The sequence below is a fragment of the Bubalus bubalis genome, chromosome 8, assembly GCF_019923935.1.
Source record: "Bubalus bubalis isolate 160015118507 breed Murrah chromosome 8, NDDB_SH_1, whole genome shotgun sequence".
NCBI lineage: Eukaryota > Metazoa > Chordata > Mammalia > Artiodactyla > Bovidae > Bubalus > Bubalus bubalis.
The window spans coordinates 70,195,970-70,222,569 of NC_059164.1; the positions used below are offsets into that span (position 1 = coordinate 70,195,970).

Consider the following 26,600-nt stretch of genomic DNA (forward strand, 5'->3'; position numbering starts at 1 on the left):
GAGCTAAGAAAGATTTGAACTTCAAAGGAGAACTCTTCAATTACAGGTGAATTGGAGGACTTTTCTAGTAACCTCTTAAAATTATGAATTCTAAAGGAAAAAATAAGATGACTTTTGTGTTTCAGAGCAAAAGTAAAAAGTGAATGAGTAAATAGCAAGATGGGGAAAAAATGCTACATACAAAAAAAGTGAAAAGGGACCACACTGATCCATCTCTCTGAAGTCTGTTCTAAGATTATTGGAAACTTGAAAATCAGTTACATTTCAGCAGAGGCCCTAAAACCCAAAACAATTATCCACTGTCTCTTTTACTGGCTAAGATTTACATCTAGTGGCTTCATCAGTATAGATACCACAGAGACTCTGCAAAGAGTACTGTGGGGCCTGGTGACTTTAGAGCTTGCCCTTGGAATATTTATCATTTTAGCTCAGTAAATAGCTAGTCCTTTGCCAGCAGGAAGATAAGCAGGCAGCCCTATCAGTCTTGGTACTTTCAAAAGGTTTTCATTCCACAGCACACTGGAATATTCATCTTCCCTCTGATGATCATCCCTGCCTACAAAGAAAGTATTTAGACCTTTGTAAAGAAGGGTTATTTAAATAAGAAACAAAAAAACTTAACTGAAGAGTAACAAGAGGAAAGATGGGGAGAGGGAGCAACCAGAGACAGAGATCCAACACCAAAGGCAGTGTGGGTCTGCCATGGCTGGGAGCTGGGGGTGAGGTGGGGGCAGGGTGGCTATGAGGCAATTCTAATTGAGGAGTGTAACTGAGGCCATATGTAGGCACCTCCATCTCCATCAATACAAAAGCAAACCTGGTGTTCCTAGGAAGCAGGATGCCTTTCTCAAAATCCATGTATGTCTTAATTTAATACATGTTTATTGAGTTCCCACTGTGTATACATATATATATACATATATGTGTATATATATATGTGTGTATATATATATATATATATGTCAGAGACATACCATGAGTTTAAGGAGAAGCAAAAGTGATAATAAAGCATACAATAGATAGAAAACACAGTTCAAAATAAAATAACACCAATTCAAAAGAAAAAGAAATGATGTCAATTGTGGGACTTTGTAGCCTCAGGTAGAAAATAGTATTTGAGCTGGGCCTTAAAGAAAATGTAAGAATTGGACATACAGATACACTTCTGGGAAATGCAGTACGCTTCTCTCTACCACAAATAAGAAACCAAGTAAATAATCAGGCTAGACGTCCTTACCCTTCCCTGCATCTGTGAATCACTACAGAAGAATTTTTAAAATAGCATGCTGGTGTCCCTCCCCTGAATATTTTGATTTGATTAACCCAGGGTAAGACCAGCCATGAGTAGTTTTACTTTTTTGAACACTTCCCAGGTGAGGGTTATGTGCAGCCAAGGCTGAGAATCCTGAGCTAGAATGGAGACATGGAGACCGGTATTTGCCCTTGGAAGTTTGTACCAAAACTTTGAAAGAATCCCAGCTCCCAGGGTGTCATGACTCATGAATTGACACCATGTTCCACAGATAAAATACAGGAAGGGAGGCCAAAATATAATATTGATTTCAACATAATCATTGTCCTTTGGGAGTTTCCACGTATCAAAGGAAAGGCAGTAACCCAGGACGTTTGTGGACACTATCTGGTGCTCTGGTGGGCTCCCTGCCAGAAGAGCTCCCACTTGAAGGAACTAAATGAAGAACAGGCCACGTGAATCATAAGTGGACAGGCTCACAGAGTGTGCATAGTGCTGCTTTCAGATCTGTGTTTGAGAACAGAACCAGGTACACCCGACGGTCCCACCATTGTGGTAGTCTCTGACAATTCAATAAAACAAGGATGAGTTTTTCCTCAATGAGAAGTCACCTTTCTAAGTTTGAGCTTTAGAAGGTATGACATTGCAAGCTTAAGTGGGCCAAATGTTTGCAATGAGCCTCAGGGAATCTTCCAAGTGAAAGGCTTGGGATCATGTCTTAAAGGGTAAAAATGGAATAACAGCTTTAGAGTGGCCTCCTATTAAAAGTAAATAGAGTAACTTGTATTCTACTTCTCTATTGCTGCATAACAAACAAGTCAAAAATGAAGTGACTTGAAGCAATTTATCATTCTTTCTCATAGTTCCATGGGCTATCTGGCTCAGCTGGCTAATCCTCCCTAGGTTCTCTCACATAGTTGTGGTCAGACAGTGGCCGCAGTCATCTGAAGGCTCAATTGGACTGGACATTCTGGACGGAATACTCACATGGTCACTAGCTGGGAGCTCAGCTAGACCTTTGACTGGAATGTCCACATGTAGCCTCTCTCTGTGATTGGGCTTTCTCACAGTATGATGACCAGATTCCAAAGACAGGAAGTAGAAACTGCCAGATCCTCAAAGTCTGGGTCCAAAAACTGGCAAATAGCATTTCCACTATATTCTGTTGTGCTTTTAAAACTGTTAACAATGATCAATGTATTGCCTCTCAGCTGTGTAGTTTCTTCTTTGTCAGCTGAGCTAACACTGAGCTTTGTCAGTGGAGTGCTTTGCCAGCAGAGATGCTGGAGAAGGAAGGGGCTTTCTCTTCCTGGCTCTGATGCACTCCTGCACCTGGTAGCTTCTGTAGCTCCTGGCTCTGCGGTTCAAGGCAGCCAGCAGCACTTAGCAGCAAGCAGCTCCCCGGCATCCCTTTAGGTGGGTTCACAGCAAATTCTGAAGAGTACCACCGCCCCCGTCTGAGGCTTCTCCAGGCACACCAGGGGTCAGCAAGTCCCAGAGTGACGACTTCTAGCTAGTTCCTCTGGCACAGCGCCAGAGCAACTTCACAGTCATTTAATGAGTCATGGCCAGGCCTTGACGATATTCTGTTGATCAAAGCAGATACAGAGCCTGCCCAGATTTAATGAAAAAGGACACAGACTCTGCATCTCAAATGTAAAAAATACGGCCGTCTTTAATCTTCCACAATTTGTGAACAGATTAGCTCTTATTCTCAACACTACATATTTGAGCTTTAAATGGATATTTTTCATAGTTCTTTAATAGCAACTCCCACAGAAAATAAAAAAGCAGTATTATATATACAATACAAATATAAAAGAGTAATATTATGCTATGCTTCACTGCAAGCTCATCACCTCTAAGTCTGAGTTGTTGGGTTTTTTTTGCCAGTAGTCTGGACAAGTTTGCACCAAGTATCTCTTCTCTGCCTAGTTCCCTTGATGGCCAAAAAATTATGTCAGCAAAGACAAGGTAAAAAGGACAATCGGTGGACCAGGACACAGATCAGAGCCACACAAAAGGGCAAATCCCCAGCATGGGCATTGTGTGGCCACTCTAGAATTTTTCCACAAATTGTGACTGTTGGAATTCTGCCAGCATCAGCCACACAGTCCACAATGACCCAACACTCGAGAGCTTTTGCATTGCTAAATGTCTGTGGGGCTCAGAAATCAATATCTAATCACACTTAACTGGAGCCCGATATTCTGTACACTCAGCAGTATAGGTTTCTGGTTGCTGGATATACAAAAGTTAACATGGGAAGCGGAACATTTGTGGAAATGAGCAGCATTAACAATACTGCCACTCTGGTGCAAATCATGCAAATCACTGCTAATGATGTTTATTTTATTTATTTATTTATTTTTTTTAGTTGAAAAAAGAAGAGGTAGATTTTATTTGTAATATTACAGAAATATTTCCAAAATACATGAGTGGGTTAAACAAATTACATTTTTTTTTTAAATTGCTAATGATGTTTATTGAGTGCTCATTTTTGCCAGGGTCCCACTCTACTAAGGGTTTTAAGATCAAAGGAAATACAGACACTTTGTGTGTGTGTGTGTTAGTCACTCAGTCGTGTCCAATTCTTTGCAACCCCATGGACTATGGAGAAGGCAATGGCACCCCACTACAGTACTCTTGCCTGGAAAATACCATGGACAGAGGAGCCTGGTAGGCTGCAGTCCATGGGGTCGTGAAGAGTCGGACATGACTGAGCGACTTCTCTTTCACTTTTCACTTTCCTGCATTGGAGAAGGAAATGGCAACCCACTCCAATATTCTTGCCTGGAGAATCCCAGGGACGGCGGAGCCTGGTGGGCTGCTGTGTCTGGGGTCGCACAGAGTTGGACATGACTGAAGCGACTTAGCAGCAGCAGCAGCAGCAGCAGCCATGGACTATAACCTCTGTCCATGGAACTTTCCAGGCAAGGATACTGGAGTGGGTTGCCATTTCCTTCTGCAGGACATCTTTCCAACCCTGGGTTCGATCCCTGGGTTGGGAAGATCCCCTGGAGGAGGGAATGGCTACCCACTCCAGTGTTCTGGCCTAGAAAATTCCATGGACTGTATAGTCCATGGAGACACAAAGAGTTGGACACAACTGAGTGACTTACACTTTTTTTAACCTCAGAAATTAATGTTACTTTTTTTTCCTCAGCCCTTCATTAGGAACATAATAACTAAACTACTTCTCAAAATCTGTCAACTTTAAAATCTTGAGTAATGGGATTATCAGGCTTCCCAGGTGGCTCAGTAGTAAAGAACCCACCTGCCAATGCAGGAGACATGAGTTTGATCCCTGGGTCAGGAAGATCCCCTGGAGAAGGAAATGGCAACCCACTCCAGTATACTTGCCTGGGAAATCCCATGGCCAGAAAAGCCTTATGGACTACACTCCATGGGATTGCAAAGAGTCAGACACCACTTATTGACTAAACAACAACAATGGGAATATCAAGTAATGGGAACATAAGCTACACCTGGCTCCCTGGTAAGGACTCGCTAGTCTCTATTCAGTGAGGAGCTTACTGAGAAACCAGCTTGGGCTTTTAGTAAGCCATTATAGGGTCACAAGGGTAGTCAAGTCCCTACTGCCCCTTCTCTATTCCTAAACTGCATAATTCACACTGAATTCACAACTAAAACCCTCAGGAAGTGTCTATTAGCAGCAGTGCTGTCCTTTTCCTTCTTCACTGGCTGGCTCCCCATCACCTAACAAATGGATTTGTATTATGACACTTCCCAGATGAGTGCTTCTCAAACATTATGTCCATAAGAATCTCACTTGAGGATCCTGCTACAATCCAACTTTCAATTCAGTGGGTCTCAGGTGAAGTACTAAGATGCTGCTTTTCTAAGAAGCTCCTAGATAATGTTGATACTGCTGGTCCTCAGACCACACTTTGAGGATCAAGGATGAAAGTTATTATGGAGAAAGCTTTAGCTGCTTCCAGCAGTGTTCAAAAGAAGACAGACAAAACACAGGTCTCCAGTTCCCTATCTTTTCCACTCTCTCGCTCAAGCACTAGAGACTAGATGACAATCAAACCTCAAGACAGTCTTGGAAACCTTGAAATTCTCTAAGCTGGATATGCAAATTAAACTCCAACTGTGACCCCAGGATTAAAACACCAGCCCAGTTTGCAGCTGCTGAGAACCAGAAAACACTGAAACCTGAATTTAAAAGCTTGAATCTACCCTCACAGTCATGAATATCAGAGAATCACTTCAAATTTGTTGTCTTTTTTTGACACCAAGAAAGAGAAGGTGCATGTTTGCTTGCCTTACAGGTCCTGCCAGTTTGTTTCTCGACAGAGTTTAAGACAGAAAGTTAGAAGCTAAACTTTTTTCTAAAGCAGCTACGTAATAGAAGCATAGAGGCTTGGATTTTTCAGTTTATTTTGAATTATCTAGATATTTGTCCTGACTCCTCAGAGCATGCTAAGAACTTATATTGTTGTTGCTTTGCTGTCTTCCCAAGTCTTTTCTGTTCCTTATCTGCATATCATCTTAGGTCACTCTGTCCCTTAAGGTCCATAAAACTGGTTCAGCCTCCTATTCTGTACTCTCTGGAATGCCTACCCAAGACCTCTTTATGTTCTGGGGGCAAGTCATGTTCTATGTTCATTTCTACTTCAAATTACACTGAAATTTGTTCTCTGCTTTTTGTACTTTTTTTTTTTCCCTCCTAGACTGTCCCCAACCCAGCCCCTTCCAATCTTCATTTCGAGCTCTTGTGTTTTGAAAAATTTTAACAGCAGTGGAGGATTATGCTGCTGCACTGCAGACCAACAACTTTGTAGTACGTATCCCACAGCACTATTCTTGCAAATTCTAGTCAGGTGCCCACTTTCAGTATATCTCTGGACCTTTTGCCTTCTGGCTAATTATCCCTTTTCCCTTTCCTTCCTATTTCTCTCTCTATACCACTCTCTCCCTGATTGCCTCTAAACAGTCCAATTGTGTGTTCATAGCCAGTTATGCAGTGCAATTTTGCTCTTTACATCCTGTGTTCCCAAACTGTGCCAAACTCACTTTTGTATTTCTGAAGTCCATCAGTGTGCTTTCCTGTATGAAAGAATCATTAGCAGATTTCCATCTCTCCTTTCAGGGGCTCCATTTCTTTGGAAGTTCATGGAATTTAAAACATCTTTTTTTCATTAAAAAACATGATCTCACTTGGCCTCGTTCCTCGGAGGTAGGAAAAACAAGCATTCATAAGGCCATGTTTGACAAGGAAACTAAAACCCAGAAAAACCATGTAACTTATGCAGAGTCTCCAGGTTAGGGACAGAACCAGGACTGAGACCCAGCTTTCCTGATATCTGGTATATTCTTTCTGCTGAGTCATTGTTTTGCTGGATGAGACCAAACATGCCACCATTTTGCAACCATATGGAAACCTGACTACTAACATTGATGCAATCTACATGAGTCTATGTACAGCAAATAGCAGCTGTGCAACTGGAATCTACTTCAATGTTCTCTCCACTCCAAATTGGATTTCTTCATATAATCTCCATACCTTGCATGTTGTGATGTATCTTTACATTCAAAGACTTCTTCAGTTTTCATTTTGAATGCAAAATAACATCCAGACTTTCATTTGAAGATGCCTAACAGACTAGAGCACCACCTGTTCTTGATTTATTTTCAACCAATTAAGCATTTAAATCGTTTCTCATCTAAATTGAATTTACTTTTACTACTTTTTCCTCACCCTTTTTCTTTTCCACAACCATCAACAATGTCTAGTAAACAACTGCTTAATGTGCTAAGCAAACAAAAGTGTGGTTGTTGGGAAGTGGAAATGAGAGAAGGCGGATGGAGTGGTGAAGCCGGACAACTACAAACTGTTACCAGACCTGGACTGACCTTGTGCAAGGTGAGCTTAGACAGGTCACTGCACCTCTCTGGACTTCTGTTTCCTCCACCATAAAATGAGGCTTAGATGAGGTCTCTAAACTTTGACAAGGTAAAACTGTCACCATCTTCCTTGCTGACCTTCATTTCCTCCTGACTCAGAAGAAGTGGAGCACCTCCATTCTAAGACTCTCCCTTACTTTTGAGATTCCGAGTTTACTCTTCTTGACTTTGATTAAGAAGTTCTTTCTCTTAAAGTTTTGACACCCCCCTTTTTTCCCATTAATTTCTTCCCTTTTTCTACCACCAATTCACTGTCCTACCACCAATTCACTGTCAAGAACTAACCAATTGCCAGGACCCAGGTTCGATCTCTGATTAGGGAACTAAGATTCCTCATGCCATGAGGCAAGGCCAAAAAGAAAAAAAAGGAAGGAATCAATGACTTCTATGGTTTCTTTCTCCACAATTCAATTAGGTTTCCTGCTGACTCCACACTCCTTCCTTTGCAGCTAATCCATTTTCAACCATCTCAATTTTCAAGTGATTTAGAAAACAGGTATGAACTCAACCCAGACTCAAGGAAACATGTGCTGCATGTGCTGCAAATGAATTGCTAACACAACAGTGTTACCATTACCGCAATCAATATATATTTAATAACTTGTTTGAAACAGGCCATATTTCTATATTCCATGAAATTAATCAGAAGCTTTCATGGAAATCTTTATGGAACACATGATTGCATGCTGCTGCTGCTGCTGCTAAGTCACTTCAGTTGTGTCCGACTCTGTGCGACCCCATAGACGGAAGCCCACCAAGGCTCCCCATCCCTGGGATTCTTCAGGCAAGAACACTGGAGTGGGTTGCCATTTCCTTCTCCAATGCATGAAAGTGAAAAGTGAAAGTGAAGTCGCTCAGTCATGTCCGACTCTTCACGACCCCCTGGACTGCAGCCCACCAGGCCCCTCCATCCATGGGATTTTCCAGGCAAGAGTACTGGAGTGGGGTGCCATTGCCTTGTAGTTTTAATTTGCATTTAAGCAAATGGGTTAAATTTTTTTCAATCAATTATTATTTTTCTTGGCTTATGGTTTTATTAATTTATGATTGATTTGGTTAAGCTAGAAAAATATATAAGAAGTCAGTTCTCCACTTAAAAGAGCTAAACTGAACTTGAAGCCTTGTGTCAGTGAAAGATAACAGAAAACCAGCTTTTGCAACTCTCTTTGAAGTAGGAAATACAGAGTTTTTGACAATTTTTGCCCCAAAATGGTAAGTAGAGAAACTCAAGGTTTGTCTCCTCTTTTACCACGTTCAGGAAACCCTGAACCCACTCCCACAACAGCCTCAGGACTGGGGAATAGGCACTGACAGGACATGCCAGAGGTGTAGCAGCTTTCAGAGTGCCTTCAGTAAATGAGCTCATTTTATCCTCGTCACTCTAGGAAAGCAAAAGGGGCAGATAAGCCACCTCCTTCTAGTATCATATAAAAGATAACGTTCTTCACCTTCAATCATGAATTCATGTATCCAGAAATAATCATTGTGCACTTATTATTTGCCAGCAACTGCTCTCCATCACTGATTCTTGAAATGTGACCCGTGCCCCCCACCAGGCCAGCAGCATCAGCAACACCTGGGAACTTACAAGAACTACAAATCTTCAGCCCTAAGCCACAACTCCTGAACCAGAAACTCTGGGATGGGCCGAGAACGTGTGGATAAACAAGTCCTCCAGGTGATTCTGATGCCTCCTAAAGTCTAAGAACCACTGTTGTAGATACGAATGTGAGCAGTACACACGCCTCAGCTTCAAAAGGTTCTCTAGGTCAGTGGAATAAATGGCCAAGTAAATAAAGCATTAAAATATAATGAACAACATGCAAACCAGTAAAAACATAGAAGACAAGCAAAACTGATCAATAGCATTCAGAGAAAGCCCACTGACTCTTTAGAGGGCACTGCACTGTGAGGAATTATGAAAAAAAAAAAAAAGTAAAACAAACAAAAAGCTCTTTAATGAGGTGTGGGATCTCAGGCCCCTGTGCTCATCAAGGGAACAACATCAAAAGTGCTGAAACCAATCTAGTCCAAATACAGGATCTCTGATTCTCCTTCTGAATTCTGTGACTCTGCTCCTACTCTGCAAGGATTTCACAATAAGTCAAATACTAAGTATTTCAAAAATGTTGGATTCAGAGGCTGCTATAGTTCATTTTCTTTGGGGCAAGGTAGTAATCAGTCCTCAGATTGGAAGGAAGGTGAGTGCTAGTCATGTCTCTTACTTTGTTACCAGCTCCCTTATAAGATCAACAATTTCCAACAGGGAGAAAATGTAATGACCATCCCTGTCTTTCCAGCTGTGATGAGAGGATGAAGGGCTTGAGGAGTTTTCTTTAGTGTTTCTCCACACTGATCTCTTGATGGGAGCCTATAGCATCTATAAGCAAACATATCAGCATTATCCCTTAGTAATAGCTACCATCTGGAGAGCACTTTTCCATTCACAAAGTGATTCATCTGTGGTATAGTATTTACCTGACTTTGGTCACAATCCTATGACCAAAGAGTCTCTTTCAATTCTTATGAAGAAAAAACTCAGAAAACCTTGTAGGATCGTGTTATGGGCTGAACTGTATCTTTCATGGTCAAGTCTTAACGTTCAGTGTCTCGGAATTTAGAAACCAGGTCTTGTAAATGTAATTCATAAAGGAAACCAACCCTGAAGATTCACTGAAGGACTGATGCTGAAGCTGAAGCTCCAATACTTTGACTGCCTGATGCAAAGAGCTGACTCACTGGAAAAGACCCTGATGCTGGGAAAGATTGAAGGCAGGAGAAGAAGGGGGACAACAGAGGATGAGATGGCTGGATGGCATCACCAACTCAGAGGACATGAGTTTGAGCAAGCTCTTGGAGAGAGTGAAGGACAGGGGAGCCTGGTGTGCTGGAGTCCATGGAGTCACAGAGTCTTAGCAACTGAACAAAATGGACTTAAGATGCAGTCGTGCTGGAGTAGGGTGGGCTCTAATCTAATATGAACAGTATCCTTATGGAAAGGGGGTATACAAACACAGAGACACACACACAGAGAACACCATGTGAACACGAAGACAGGAATGAGGGTGAGCCTTCATAAGCCAAGGAGCACCCCAAAGTGCCAGCAAACTACCGGAAGCTAGGAGCAAGGCACAGAACTGATTCTCCCTCACAGTCCTCAGCACAAACAATCCTGTCAACACCTTGATTTCAGAGCAGTGAGACAGGGAGTTTCTGTTGTTAAAGCCGCCCAGGTTGTGGGATTTGTTACATCAGCCCTAGCAAACTAATACAAAGGGCTTCGCCAAAACCTCTGAGGGGTATTGGGCACAAGCAGCTGTGGCGCCACCTCAATAGAGGGGGCACCGAGAGGGGTCAGTGTCACCCCACTGTGCCCCTGAGCCTGGCATCTCACAGACTTCCTTTCATCAACAGTGGCACTCAGGGTCGCAAACAAAGAAGCCAGCAGAACTGGCTGGTACCGTGGGATGTTTGAGGGACCCAGCAGAATCCCAGAATAAGGGCGGCAGGGTAGAAGGAAAGAAAAACTGAGGCTGCCATTTGTCTGGGAAGGCATGTGTGAAACCCTCTCCCATGAGACCCCCATGAACACATTGTGGGGGCGGTGGGTGTCATTACCCAGCAGGAGGCACAATTTCCCATCTACAAGAAGAGCAAAAGTCACTGAAACAACCAGTTTAATCTGATCAGCATTTTAGTTAAGAAAATGACCCATAACTTGGAGTTCTCTTTGGGGATTGCTCTGTTCATCATGGGAAAAGCAGCAAACTCTCATTTCCCATATCATTAAGGTAGAGACATTAACCAGAATCATTGTGTGTCTGAAGGACTTAATTTGGCAAGATTGCAGAGAGGAGGATGGAAGGAAATGGGTTGAGAAAACATTAACAACTTCAGTCAGGTATGTTGACCACCAGTCAAGTATGGCTTATACAACCATTTCAAGATGAAAAATGGAAAGTAAAATGAGGAAAGGAAGAGAGAAAAACATAAAACAAAATTATGAGGCAAAAATGTTGGACTTCTCTGGTGGTCCAGTGGTTAAGACTCTCTGCTTCCACTGCAGGGGGCCTGGGTTTAATCCCTGGTCAGGGAACTAAGATCCCATATGCTACATGACATAATCCAAAAAAGAAAAAAAAAACAAAAAACAAAAAACTGTTGAAGTGGTCATTTCCAATTTTCTAGGCACCTTAAATAAAATGTATAACTACAAAAGAAGGCCTTGTTTAATAATGTAAGATCTTGTTCTTTTTACTGAATCCATTAGAACAGGGCTATGCAAAGAGTACCAGGAACAAGCAAAGGAAAGCAATGGGTTGGATGATTAACTTGTCACTGAAAATAAACAATATGTACATATTTTAGACCCTCCAAATCAGTTTGTGACCAGAGAGCCTCATGGAGAACCTAAGAATATTAGCTACAATAGGTAGAAGGAAAATAGAGATCCTAGTAGTTGGAAAGATTATGTCCTCAAATATTATTAAAATTATAAAATTTCATGATATATATTAATTATATCATTTTAAAAGGTATTTAAAATGATAAAGCTATAATTGTATAATTAATATAACTAGTTTAATTATCACAGATGTTTTCACAACTCGGAACTGACAGCTGTTAATAATTGTAAGTTCTAGCTGGCAGAAATATCTGTTAGATTTTTCTTTTTCCTTTTCTGTTTTGGAAGATATCTCCAAAAATATCTACAAAAAATGTATTGTATTTAAGGAATACATTGACCAACCTATCTGACTATGGATCTGACATTTACCAGCATTTTGAGTTTGAGCAAATGTTTTACTCTCTAAATTGTTTCCTCATCCACCAAGTGAGGCTCATAATAATACGAGGTTATTTATGAGGATTAGAGGTGATGTATATAAAGAAATAATGACAGGCAGTAAAACATGCCCGGAACAGTGACTACGCTTATCCCCAAATCTCCTCGTGGATGTCCCCAGTGTGCCATCATCCAGGCCAGCCATGAGCGCTTTAAATTCTGACAAGGAAGCCTCACCTCTCAGGCTGGTGTGTTACATTTTTAAGATTCTTCATCATTAGAAAGTCCACTAAATAGTCTGCTTGGAAGTCACTATGGTTCTACTCAGGGCACAACATCCTTCCATTCAGCATTCTTTCAGCACTTCAATTCAGCTAAGACTCTTCCACTCTCCTTCAGCTCCCTTCCCCATCTTTAATGCTTCTCTTTTCCAACTTGAAATGTCTCAATCTGGGACTTCCCTGGTGGTCCAGTGGCTAAGAATCCGCCTTGCAATGCAGGGGATGCAGGTTCCTTCCCTGGTCTTGGAACCAGTATTCCACATGCTTCCTAGCAACTAAACCCCTCACAGCAACAAAAGGTACCACATGACACATGAAAGGTCCCATGCACCACAACTACACACCTGATGCAGCCAAAGAAATAAACATTTTTTAAAAAGTCTCAATCTATCATATCAAATGAGACTTAACGTTGAGTTCCCAGCCCATGATGGTGAATTTTCTCCACGCATGCTTCCACTGACTTTACCTCTTTAAAAATTGCAGTGCCTGGACTTGAAATGGGAGTTGGATTCTTCTCCCTTTTCCATACCCTTGTTCTCAATCATGAATGGGCAAACATTTTCCATGAAGGGTCAAATAGTAGGCATCTTCAGCTTTACTAACCCTACAGTCTCTGTGCAGTCACTCAACTTCAGTACCAGAGCACAAATGCAGCTATAGACAGTATATCAAAGAATGTGCACAGCTATGTGCCAGCAAAAGAGTTCTCTTACAAAAAAACAGGGGGCAGGCAATGTTTGACCAGTAGGTCACAATTTGCCAACCCCTGTTGCAGATAATATTCTCCTGCTCAAGACTCCCATTGGCGTTTTCCAATGGCTTCACCATACTAGTGCGTCTTTAGTCATACTTGCCATTGAGCTATGTCTTAAACAATATGACATGAATGTAAGTGCCTTTCTGGGTGCAAAGAAGGATAAATACATAAGAGCAGAATGTAGCCAACCTCACTCTTGGTACACGCAGCATCATGAAACATGCTGAAACACTGCAGAATGGATCCTTATTGTCAGTGCCTGCACAGATACAGAAGCTACCAGCTACCACAAAGCCATCAAGGCATTGCCATGACTGAGCTTAGCATGGAGACAAGTTGATGTTCCTCATGGTGCAAGTGTTCCACAGACACTAGAGATTGGGAGATCCCAAGTGGTGAACTTTGCCTTCATCTGTTGTACATACCATCTTGAGAGCTTCAGTTCACCTCTCTAACCTGCTGTGTACTTTTTAGATAATCATTTTATTATCTAATGTTCAGAGTCACATTCATCCTTTCCTTTGTTTATACATCATTTTCTTCTTTATTCATAAAATATTTACAGAATTAAGGTATTCACATGGTAGCAATTAATTAGCAACTAATGAGGCACCAAAAAACCCACAGAATTTCTTTCACCAGCAACAAAATTTCATGGCTACATAATTCAACATTTCTTTGTTTACTCAGACTCAGGAATGTCCTTAATTAAGATTTGTTATCATTTCCTGCCTTGATGATTCAGTATCTAGAGTGTCACCAGCCTAAATCAGCGCAGGAGTGAAAAGAACACTAGATTTCAAGTCAAAATGCAAATATTAGTTCCATTTGTTACTTTTTAGTTTGAGCAGTTAAGGAGGTTAATTAAATTCTCTCCATCTCTTCATGCACAAAATAGAGTAAATAACTTACCCTATTTAATAAAGTTAATTTGTTAAATATGGACATGGATTAGAAGGTTTTCTCCATATTTGTAATGTGTTGACTGTACAGAAAAAGAGTCAAAATGTACTGTTAGCAGAAAAGGTTACAAACCAGTAGTAATTTTTCTTAATTTTTCTGGAAGAGACCACACAAAGTTTAATAATACTAAAGTGCTAATAATGATCATCCCTGTATGGTAGAATGATGAGTGACATTTATTTTGCTCTTTTTTGCTTATATGTAGTTTGTATGTTTTCTATAATAAGAAATGCTAATGGTATAATAAAGGGCAAAATTTTTTAATAATTACTTATTGAATTATAAAATAATACATGTTAATTCTAGAACATTTGGAAAATACAAAAAAGCATAAAAAGATTACATATATTAACATGCACTTACCCGTGTGTTTTAATAATTCATAAGAGGAACTGCAGGAAACCATCCTTAAGCTTGAATCCCCGTATTCCTTCGTTCCTGGTACTCGCGGAGTTAGACTAAAAAGCAGCTGAATACCTACATATATCAGGCAACATTTTTAGTATGTAAATCTCCATAAGGAACTCAAATTGCTTTGGCCCATGTAATGAGAAGTGAATCATGAAGAGTCATTTCAGCTGGCACTGCTAAAACATATGATGCTGTCAAAAAAGAGCTATATATAAAGCTTGTTTGGGGGACCTTGATTTTAAATAACTGGAAATAAATATATTTTCTCTAAAAGAATAAATTGAAGCAACAGAGTAAACAAGACTTTTAATTCCTTTAAAGGGAAGTAAGTTAAGGGTAAACTTTGGAAAAGGCTTACATTCAGTACTAGAAGTCTTTCAAATGCCTCTCGAATCTAAAGCACGACTAGCTGTTCCATCAGAGTGGCCCTAGATCAGCTCCAAAACTTAGGGAAATATACTAAGACTAATGTAGACTATTAAGAGTAATACATGGTGCAAACAAATTTCATCCCCTTCTTGTATTACCACCAAATGGGAAACAGAAGGAAATTCATGACTGACTTCCTATGCAGCAAGTACATTTTACATTCTTCCTAAACCTAAAGCCACATATAAGAATTGCATAGTGATCATAGATATATCCCAGCAATTCTTTTCAAAAGGCTTTCTGCAGTGGCTAAAACTGTTTACTAAAAATAAACCCCCACCAGGCTCCTCCATCCATGGAATTTTCCAGGCAAGAGTACTGGAGTGGGTTGCCATTTCCTTCTCCAGAAGATCTTCCCCACAGAGGGATCAAACCCAGGTCTCCTGCATTGCAAGCAGATGCTTTTACCATCTTAGCCATGAGGGAAGCTCGAAATAAACCCAGAGGGAGAAAATAGTTATAAATTATACATCTGATAACAAACTTCTACCTCTTAATAGGTTGTATACAGAACACCTACAACTAAACAATAAAAAGACAAATAACCCAGTTTTTAAACAAGCAAAGGATCTGACTAGACATTTCTCCAAAGATACACAAATGGCCAGTAAACACACGAAAAATGCTCAATACTATTGGTCATCAGCGAAATACAAATTAAAGTCACAGTGAGATATAATTTCACACCCACTAGGGTGACTATAGAGAAGGCAATGGCACCCCACTCCAGTACTCTTGCCTGGAAAATCCCATGGATGGAGGACCCTGGTAGGCTGCAGTCCATGGGGTCACTAAGAGTCGGACACGACTGAGCGATTTCACTTTAACTTTTCACTTTCATGCACTGGAGAAGGAAATGGCAACCCACTCCAGTGTTCTTGCCTGGAGAATCCCAGGGACGGAGGAGCCTGGTGGGCTGCCGTCTATGGGGTCGCACAGTCGGACACGACTGAAGCGACTTAGCAGTAGCAGTAGCAGCAGGGTGACTATAATCAAACACGTGGAAAATAATATTTTGCCAAGGATATATAGAAATTAGAACCTTCACTTATTGGTAGTTAGAATGTAAAATGGTGCAGCTAGTAGGAAAATAGTCTGGCAGTTCCTTAAAAGACTAAACACAGAATTACCATATGATCCAGCAATTCCACTCCTACACATACACCAAGAGAGATGAAAACATAACTCCACATAAAAATTCGCACACTGTTCATAGCAGCATTACTCATAATACCCAAAAAGCATAAGCAACTCAAATATCCATCAAGTGATGAATGGAAATATATGGTCATACGACGGAAAATTGTAAAAAAAGGAATGAATACTGACAAGTGCTACAACGTGGATGAATCTTGGAAACATTAAATGAAAAAAGCCAGTTACAAAAGACCACATATTGTATGACTTCATTTTTATATAAAATGTCCAGGGATAAGCTAATCTACAGAGAAAGTAGATTAGTGGTTGCCTAGGGCTGGAGGAGAAGGTGACTGAGGAAAAAATAGGAGTGACTGCTAAAGGCACATGTTTCTTGGAGTGAAAATGAAGTTTTAAAATGAATTGTGGTGACTGTTATAGAAGTCTGTGATACAAGAAAAGTCGCTGACACTTTAAATTCTCTTTCCTCGATAAACAACCTTTCTGTGTGACTTCTTATTCGGTCCTGCTTCCTCTGATTCTTAAAAGCAAAGTCCAGGAATACCTCTGCCTCCTAGATATGCATCCTGCTGCAATGAGGGTTTGAGGGTTTGCACGTCAAGGAATGCCCACTTTACCTTTGCTGGCTCTTTTGAGACTTACAGTCTCTACATTTTCATAAATTCTCCTCCTTTCTGTTACCATTGCCCAGGGAATTTATAGTACCTTGAAAATGAAAGTGTTAGTTGCTTAGTCATGTCCGACTCTTTTGTGACCCCATGGACTATAGCCCACCAGGCTCCTCTGTCCATGGAATTTCCCAGGCAAGAATACTGGAGTGGGTTGCCATTTCCCTTCTCCAGGAGATCTTCCCGACCCGAGGATCAAACCCGCATCTCCTGCTTCTCCTGAATTGGTACCTTAGTTTCATCAAAACTGTTGCTTGGGCGTTTGTGGGAGGTTTTTTTTTTCTTGTGTTCATTTTGGTGGGGGATGATTTCTAGAAAGAGCTAGAGGAAATGCCCAATTTATATTATAATATTCATGGCAGAAGTATGTCTCTTCACACTTTCTCTGAAACCTTGCTTCATGTGTATTTTTCAAGCTCTTGTCTATTTTTCCTCAAATTTAGTAAAGAAAGTAAAAAGCTTCCATCGTTCTTTATGCCCCTTATCTACCACTGTGCTGTTTTTTCTCATTCACCAAATATTTATTAAGTGGCTGCTATTAAGTACTGCGCTCAGTACTACGGTTATAATGTTGACCAAGATCACTGATGTCCCTGCACCCCTGGAGCTTACAATCTGGGAGCAAGAACTCAGATTTAAATAAGCAACATAAATAATCTGACTTCAATATCCCTACTTTCCCACCCTCCATTCACTTTTCAGTCCTCAGTCCTTCTGATATTATTCAGGCAACATCAGTGGAGAAATTTTCATGGACAAATCCAGTGACCATCTGCTGGTCTTCATCTCACCTTCCTTCTCCACGGCACAGTTCACCATTCCTTTCCGTTTAAAATGCACGCTACCTGTGTTTCTGTGGCCACACGTGCTCCTGGTTTGCCCCTGCCCTCTGTGTCTTCTGACAGTCCCTGCCAATTCTCATTAAGAGCTGGAGTTCTCCAGGGCTTAGTCCTTAGCCCTCTTCTCTGGCCACTCTGCATGTCTGCCCTAAGCAACTTCACACACACACACATACACACAGTTTAGTCACTCTTTCTATGACAAACAACTCTCAAATGTGCATCTTTAGCTCAGACTTCTCCCTTGAGCTCAAAGTCCATATATCAGCCACCTTCCTAGACATCTGCACCTGGATGTCCCTCTTTCAATACCAACTGGATGGATGGAAAACTGAGTTGATACCTTAATCCCAAACCTATTAATAAAGCTATATTCCCCAGACTGTTCAATGGCTTTACCATATACTCCATCACCCAATATTAAAACCAGGCATTTATCCTGCCATGTCTCTGCCACTTCCTGATATCTTTTAATGTATTGTGTTTTAAATCGTTTCCTTCCCTCCAAGCCCATCTTTACTTCCCTTGTTCAAGCCCTCACCATCCCAGACCCAAACTACTGCCATAGCCTCTTAGCTGGTCTTGCCGCCTCATTGTCCTCTGTCTCATACTACCACTAGCGCCAGAGTGATCTTCCTAAAATGCCAACCTAATCGCGATCTATTTCTTCTAAACACCTTTTAATGTTTCCCCCTTCCACTGGATAAAATATAAACCCCTTGCTATAACTGAAAACCCTTCCATGATTTGGCCTCTGCCTGCCACCCCTATGTCTTGTTTCTTTCCTCTTTTCCCTGCCCTATAACTAGAGTCTGTTGTATCTCTTGAAAAAGTGAAAGTTTGTCACTAAGTTGTATCCAACTCTTTCCTGACTCTGTGGACTGTAGCCTGCCAGGCTCCTCTGTCCATGGGGATTCTCCAGGCAAGAGTTTTGGAATGGGTTGCCATATCCTTCTCCAGGGGATCTTCCCGACCCAGGGATCAAACCTGCATCTCCGGCTTGGCAGGCGGATTCTTTACCACTGAGCCACCTGGGAAGCCTACTATATCTCTTTCTCAAACTTGTCATGCTAGTTGAAGCCCTATGTCATCCAACATAATCCTTCCTGAATCACACTCCCTCCATGTTTCCTGCTTATTCTACGAGATTCAACCTAAGGGCTGTTTCCTCTCTGAAGCCTTGCCTGCCCCCCAGTCCACCCAAAAATATCATCTCCTTTGAGCCCCTGTTTGATGCCCTAGAGGTACCTAAGAACATCTATTCCATCCTGTTCAAATTCTGTGTTTATTCATCAAGACTTTGACTAGGCTGAGAGCCCCTTGGGGGCAAGGATGGGGTCTTATTTAATTTTGCACCCCGAGTGGCTTTCCAAGGCCTGACACCCGAATGTTTGTGAATGAATGAAGGAGGGTGTGAATGAACGAAGTGTGGCAAGATCACAGTGTATGGAAAAACACATATACCCCAGTCAGTGGGGAAAGGCATTTTACAGCTATCGTGGTGTTGAAAGACAGGAAATACAGTCCTTCCCCCTGGCTATTAAGTGTTTTACATCAGATCCTTTCTGAGGTGTTAAAAGTTAAATCAATTTCCAGGAAACCATGATTGCTGATATAAAATATGTCCTGAGAGGAATATTTCCGTCCTAATACTTTCTACACACACGAAAGGGAAGAGCGCACCTTTAGCTCATGTTCGATGTTGTCATCTAGAAGTTCATGCCCTCTCCATCCTCCAGGCCCTTGTTTGAAGGCTAGTAAATAAGTATGTTGGCCAAGCAGCAGTCTGTGCACAGGTTCTTTGCAGAGCTGCAAAGCCAGCAGATTCTTTGCAGTGTAATGAGCCATCTCCCCATCAGTACCTGGTCAGTACCTGAGACAGAGCAGGCCAGGTGGGGCCAAGAGGGACTGCACCAATCAGACCAACATGAGGAACAGGGCTTCAGACATGCAAGGGGTCATCACCAGAGCAAGGACAAAGAACCACGTCCACTCTAGAAGACAGTTGCTGGATTCTGGGGGTGCCCATGATGAAGCCAAAGCAGGTACTGGGCCACCATTTAAGGAATCCACAAGTGTTAAGAAGTTAAGAGGAGCCTTATGTGTTATGTGGTAGCCTGGATGGGAGGAGAGTTTGGGGAAGAATGGATACATCTATATGTATGGCTAAGTCCCTCCGTTGTTGATCTCAAACTATCATAACATCATTCATCGGCTATACCCCAATTCAAATTAAAAGTTTAAAAAAAAAAGAGAGAGGAGCATCGTGTCCTGTGATGGAAGCTCCATGTGAGGGCAGGGGCAGAGGCCAAATGTACAGGTTCAGACTAGACCCAAGGGAACAAAGAAGAGAAAGCAGCTTTACAGTTTCCTGGAAACCCAGATTAGCAATGGCAAGATAGTATTGCTCCCTGAAGCAGTGGCATTCTTGATATGTATAAATACAGACATGTAATGGACATTTTCTAGTGTTGGGTGCCTAGAATCACATCCCTATATGTTTTTTTTTTATTAGTGGACACTATCTTTCCTGCAGAAAGCCCATTCCTTGCAGTTTGGGTGGCACTAACCTCATGCACCCCTGGCTCCAGGGTGGGCACGTGACCCTGACCTGACTTTACATCCCCTCCCCAGTCTGCTGAGGTCCCTAACGTGGTCGATGAGACGTCTCAAGCATCTGGCAGCCACATTGCCTATCTGACTGAAGAATGAACAAATACAAATGAGAGATGCAGAGAAAGTCTGTAACATCACGATCCCTAAAGCAAGAGGTATCCTTAGGGTTCCTTTCAAGAGAAGTCTGCATCGGGTGTCTATCACCTGCTGACACGCATTAATGTTGAGAGCAAGGAGGACTTGGCAGAATCTTGGGGCTGGGCTTGCAGTCTGGGCAGAACACTTGGTCTTCAGAGAACTTCTCATACTTCTTTATGTGACTCTCAGATTTTATGCTGAGATTTTTTTTCAAATGAAAAGAGAAGTCTGTATTTTCGGTGATTACTATTTTTTTATTTTTCTGTCTCTTTTTGTTGCTCATCTTCTCACACCTATACTCAACCTTCTGGCAGAGGTGAAGGGAGGGGTTGATGGTGAAATAACACTAGACCACATGAAACCACCTATCTATGAGATACTAGAAGCCATCTTCTGGATACCTAGGGTCCCCCTGTTTAGTGGGCGGGAAGGACACGTAGACCAGAATTATGAAAAGCCAGCATAGGCCTGACCTCCACTCCAGTTTAGTTTCCCCCTAAAACTAAAGCAGAGATGGAGCTTTGCTTCATCCTGGTCCCTGCAGGATCCCATAATGGTCCCCGTGTAATTAGCCTAAAGACATCCCCTGCTGTTTGTTTGCCAAGAGAACAAGTAGAATGTGCTAGAGAAAAAGAGGAGCTGTTCAGCGGTAAATAGCAAGGAAAAGGTGGAAATGTTTGATCTCATATATAGATATGGCCTTTGTGTTCTCCAAATAATTACTTTTGGTTTACTTTTTCTAAAAGACTTGATGGTTGGTTAAGAATAAACAATAAAATTAGATACTAAAAACAAACAAAGCTCTCAGGGGATGGAGCCAATATAAGAGAAACCCAAAGCCTTGGTGCTCACACTTAGTTGAAAAAAACAGACCTGAGTTTTGTCAGCCCTTCTGCATCTATCAGACCTTCTCTCTTAACACCAATTAACTAAGAGAGGGGATCTCAAAGTCTGAGGCAAAGCCTTTGATTTTCAGATAAAAGATCACATCAACTTTCAGAGGAAATTTCAGATGTCATTACAGGTCTTACTGAAACTTCTTCCCAGTCTGTATCCCAGAAAAGTTTGACTCACATTTCTGCAGGATACAAATCAACAGCCCTGACGACGACTGTGTCATAGATGTCATTTAAAAACACTCATATTCAACCAAGAAGGTGGTGGCCAAATGAGAGACAATGTTTGATCCTCTCCCCATTTTCCACTGCTGCAAAGACAGAAACTAATAGCAAATCCTTCTTTATCATTATTTCTCCTGTTTTTTAAGAGCAACAACTTATTTTAGCAGGTATTTCTTTCTTTTTTTCTTGCAAGGGTTTCAGAACATTGGCATGCAGCTGGTAACACAGAAGGAGAAAACAGAAACCACATCCGGAGGTAATCATCTCCCAGTCACTTTAATGGATTATAAATGTTAAAGAGCCCGCCAATTAAATTAGCGTGATGGCATGTCATAAAAAGTTACATAAATCTTAAATGGAGGTAATGCTCTTCTCATTATACTTAGGGATGAGTAGATAGTAAGACCCAAGACCTTACTACACAACAGTAGCTTTGCTTCATTTCTTCTTGTGCCACCAAATTTAACAGACAATTTGAATAAAGCTATCGCCTCGCATACTCACATAAAATTGAGTTTTATTGCTAACTGGGGCGTATTGAAAAGCGAGAGACCAATGGAGCCAAACTTCCCACAATGATTCAATCAATTTGGTATCCTTTTAATTTTTAAATTATTTATTTGTTTTTTTAGGAGAACAAGTCGCATTTTCCTCTGTTCTTATTCAACCAGTTGATAGTGGAAAGTTCTTATTTTTCCTCTTTAACTTGCAAATGCGATTCTTTATCTCAGAGGTCCAATCACCATTTCAAAGAGGAGATTTTTGTTTTTAAGAGATTCTGTTTTTAATTGGCTACTTAGAAAGTCTATTTTGGAAAACATAGTTTCTCACTGGAGTTAATTTGATCTGTATGGCTCAAAAAAGGGCAAATTCTACCAGAAGGAAAAGAGTATGGACCCTGGAATGCAGTTACTTGGGGTAATAATACTTAGCAACTTGGGGAAGCAGAGGAAGTAGTTCCTCTTTAATAGCTCAGCCTTCCTTTTGTTATCACTACGCCAGTCTCATTATGTTCAGAAGCAATGGCGGCATTGGACAATTGCTTTTTAAGCACTAAGGAACTAGCTGCAGTAATTTGGCTGTTTCTAATCCTTCTCCAAATAAAGACATTCCTCTAACTTTATGAATTTGTTTTTTAACTTACAAACACATTTCCATGGATTCGATCACCTTGTACTGAAAATGTAAGAGAATCAAAGACTGCAAAGGAGTTGGAAGAAATAAAGAGCCCTTTCCAACCTTTTGAAAAGCCTGCAACAATAATGAACCTATAATGCATAGGCAATAACCCTTCCTTCAGTCAAAAAGAAATACAAACAGAAAAGAGAGTGTTGCATAAAAACTTGGGTGATTCTACACTTTAAATAATAAGGTGAGATGTTGTCACAAAGTATTTTGTTATAGGTGATATCTGTTTAATTATAATTCTGTACACTACATTATGTGAGAATCTGAGTTTGAGCAAAGTTGGCTCTCTCTTTTTTTTTTTTTTTTTTTTGCTTTAATCCACCCAGGCGTTGAGTTCAGAGATAGGGCTCTAAGTTGTTGGGGGACGTGAAGGGCGGCAGGGAGTGAAGGATGAGGTCAACACTGAATCCTCTGTAGCAGAGGATCGTATTTACTCCGAGGCCTTCCCACCTTGTTGCTCTTTCCTGTAAGTCGAGTCTGCCCCCTCGTGGTGAAAGTGAGAGGCTGCGCTCACCTCCCAGGACGCCTTCCTCTTCCCTTCTAGGTCAGTGAGAGGGTATTGGGAGCAACTGGTCCCTTCACCAACATCCTGCCCTTGAGCTGCTTTTCATTGCTTCTCTCCCCTCTGTTCTGTTCCCCTTTTCTTCTCTTACTCCTTCCTTTTGTCTTCTTCCCTCCCCTTGCATTCCAGAGCCATCCACAATATTATTTACCAGCCCAGGCATGAGAGCTAAAATCGCTGCAGACCCTCTGCCTAGGGAGAGGATCTGAACTCTGATTTAAGGAATTCATACAATTTCAATAAATCATTAAATAACTTTAACCCCAAAGAGTAATACCATGTCATCAAGAGCTTAACAGACACTGAACAGGAAATTGGGAGACATGGATTTCTCTGGCCTTAGCCTTGGAATATGATATGGATGTAACATATTTGTATGAAAACCAAGAAACCTGGACATAAGCACAACTTAATAGAGAAGCAGGAGGCAGGAAGATAAAGGGGGTTTCTCTGCCCTCGGCACAGAAAAGCAGAAGGTCACATACCCGTCAAGTCCACCCGCTCCTCAGCAAGCCACCCCAAACACACAATCTAAGTAAACAAAAGCAATGTTCACCATGTAAAGGCAGCCTCAAGATAAAGCTCCTTGTTCCCCTCATGGACCTGTTCCAATCAGCCTGCCACCCATGGGGCCATCCTAAGCAACCAATCCATCTGGAGTATCATTTCCATCCTATTTCCATCCATTTTATACACAGAAATTTTTTAAATTACATTTCTTCAAATATACCTTCAAAGGTATGAACCTTCAAAGGTATATTGCCTTCATTGTCTGTACCTTGTACATTCAGAATCTCTCTCTCACACACACACACACACTCACACACACACCCTCTCAAGTTCTCTACTCTAGCCACACTTCTCTCCTGGGTTTCCCCCACACCCCTCTCTTTCTCTCCTTCATGTTTTTTCATTTGGTCTTTTCCAGCTTAGATTGTTCTGACTCAAGGCTCACGGCCTTTTGTGAAGTTTGCATCAGCGCAAGACCCTTTTTATTTTATAAAACTGCATTAGTGCACAGAACAGGACATGTCACCCAGGGAGATGTAAGTTGAGGGCACTTCCATACCCATAGAAAAGTCTCATGTTGAGGTAAAATGCATATATTTTAAAACAACTGTAATTTACGCAGCTATTAATCTTCCAAGGCAAGCGGTAGGGTACAGTGAAATGTTCATAAGCTAACAAGAAAGAACTCAGGTGGCTTACGCCATTGCCAGAATCCTGAGATGGAATTACGGCCCCATAACTCAATGTTGCCAGCTCTTTCCATTCCCTAATGGAGGTTCTGAAGGACGGGACTCCCGTTCACTTTCCCTGTTTACTCTCTAGCTTCTGCTCTCTCCAGTCACACCGAGAAGCCCCCTACCTACTTCCTGATCTACCTCAGAGGCAAAAAGTGTGACAGTTATTAAGCTGCATCTTTGTTGAAGAAATGCAGAAAGAGGTCTCCATAACCCTCCCAATCCAAGGACTTGGTATTAGGATCGTGGTGGCAAAACCTCTCTTTCATAGCAGATATAAATACAATAAAATGCCCACCTGTTGCCTCCAGATCTAGCCAGCATTGCTCACTCCCAGGAGCAATAATAGGTGGTGCACAAAACACTCACACGTGAGGGAGACCTAAATACCACTCAAGGATTACACTGCTGCTGCTGCTAAGTCGCTGCAGTCGTGTCCGACTCTGTGCGACCCCAGAGAAGGCAGCCCACCAGGCGCCCCCATCCCTGGGGTTCTCCAGGCAAGAACACTGGAGTGGGTTGCCATTTCCTTCTCCAGTGCATGAAAGTGAAAAGTGAAAGTGAAAGTGAAGTCGCTCAGTCGTTCCCGACTCTTAGCGACCCCATGGACTGCAGCCTACCAGGCTCCTTTGTCCATGGATTTTCCAGGCAAGAGTACTCGAGTGGGGTGCCATTGCCGGTTATTCATCTTTTGGTTATTTCTCTAAGGGTAGTCACCAGCCCCCTGCATCAAAATCACCGGGCATGCTCTTTCCTTCTCTCTGCTCAACTTTAGACCTGCTACACCAGGTGGATGTGGCCTACTGAGGGTCACCCAGGGAGTCTCACACCCTGATTTTACGAAAGGGAAACCGCTCCACAGAAATGACAAGAGTTCCGAATGGAGACAAGACTGGATTTTCTGACTCTCCATCCAGCACATCACACTGCCTTAAAGTCAGTTTCCAAATGCCCCCAAAGATGGCTTTGAGACAGTTTCATAGTCCTTTGGGACATGCCTGTCACCCGCAAAGCCCATTAACAGTTTCTGGGAAATAAAAATAGAATCTGGGTAATAAACTAAAATCTAACCTTGTTTTTCTTTTTTCTTTTCCTTTGTGCTTCATCTAATTTCACTTGCTCACTGGGCGTCTGGGGCAGAGGCCTCACACCTGGCCCTTCAGACCAGAGCTCCAAGTGAAGAACCGCGGCGCTGACACCTCAGTTTGGGGGCCGTGTGCAGAAGCAACACTTTAAAAAGGACGAGATTCACGATGGCGGCAGTGCCCCTCATGCAGAGGGGCTGCACCCGCCACTGAGATCTGAAGCCTGAGCAGCCCAGCTGCACCTGCCCCAGGAGAGATCCGCCCCCTCCTTGAAGAGCCCTGCGGAAACTCTGAAAAGCAGCCCCACCCATGGCCCGGCCGGGAGGGTGGGTGCTCTAGAGCCCAAGCTGGCCCCTCTCCATTTCTCAAAGCATAAAGCTTCACTTTGCTCCTGAACCAAACTCGGTCTCTTATTCTACTGGCTTAAAGAACAACAGGCAGGAGAACCCTTGTTGCGTGCACGCATGCTCAGTCACATCTGACTCGTAACAGCGCCTCCGTTCATGGAATTTTCCAGGCAAGAATCCTGGAGTGGGTTGCCATTTCCTTCTCCAGGGGATCTTCCTGACCCAGGGATCAAACCTGCATCTCCTGTGTCTCCTTCACTGCAGGTGGATTCTTTACTGCTGAGCCACCAGGGAGGCCTGAATCTTTGTTGAGACCCGATTCAAAAGGATCAGTAACAAGCCCATGTTGCCTGGCCCAATACCTTGCTTTCACCATTCTCCTCACCTCTGTGCCTTTGACCAGATTATCCTCTACATAATTCTTCCTAGAAGGCATTTCTTTTCATGTTAAAAATATCTTGCAGGAGTGACATCATACACCCAGATGTTGAATGAACAGAACCCAGACCCTGTTTTGCTGACCCTTATCCGAGTAGACTAGGGTTCTCTCTAGAATTTGATGCCATGTTGACAGTTGGCTGCCAACTCACTGCCGAAAGCCTTTCATGTGGAAAAATATGTATTCCAAATGGGGGAGATGGATGAGTTGTTAAACTGTCATATAGTCTGTTCCATACTAAGCTAGGTTCTCATGGAAAGAGATGGGAAGGATGGAAAGAGATCTTAAAGTCATGACTGATTATTCCAAATATATGGACAAGAATGCCAATAGGGCGTGTTGTAACATGTTCAAGGAACTTTTCTAAACCTATATTTCA

General features: G+C 42.0%; 2 long non-coding RNA genes across 3 annotated transcripts in view; one reads left to right on the top strand and one right to left on the bottom strand.

The window, feature by feature from the left end:
* The window catches only part of LOC123334759, a 53,850-nt gene extending 28,296 nt beyond the window's left edge, over positions 1 to 25,554 (bottom strand). Inside the window, exons 1-2 of the long non-coding RNA XR_006552869.2 lie at positions 25,422 to 25,554; positions 14,340 to 14,453 (exon numbers count right to left, since the gene is read on the bottom strand). This is a non-coding gene — a long non-coding RNA (uncharacterized LOC123334759). The remainder of the gene's footprint in view (positions 1 to 14,339; positions 14,454 to 25,421) is intronic.
* LOC123334758 overlaps positions 1 to 25,583 on the top strand; it is a 31,858-nt gene extending 6,275 nt beyond the window's left edge. The window contains exons 2-3 of one of the 2 annotated variants that reach the window (XR_006552868.1): positions 21,550 to 21,612; positions 25,491 to 25,583. This is a non-coding gene — a long non-coding RNA (uncharacterized LOC123334758). Of the gene's footprint in view, positions 1 to 21,549; positions 21,613 to 24,938; positions 25,287 to 25,490 lie in introns of those variants that run through there. The other variant, XR_006552867.2, reaches the window with a different exon arrangement.
* The last annotated feature ends 1,017 nt before the right edge of the window (positions 25,584 to 26,600 follow it).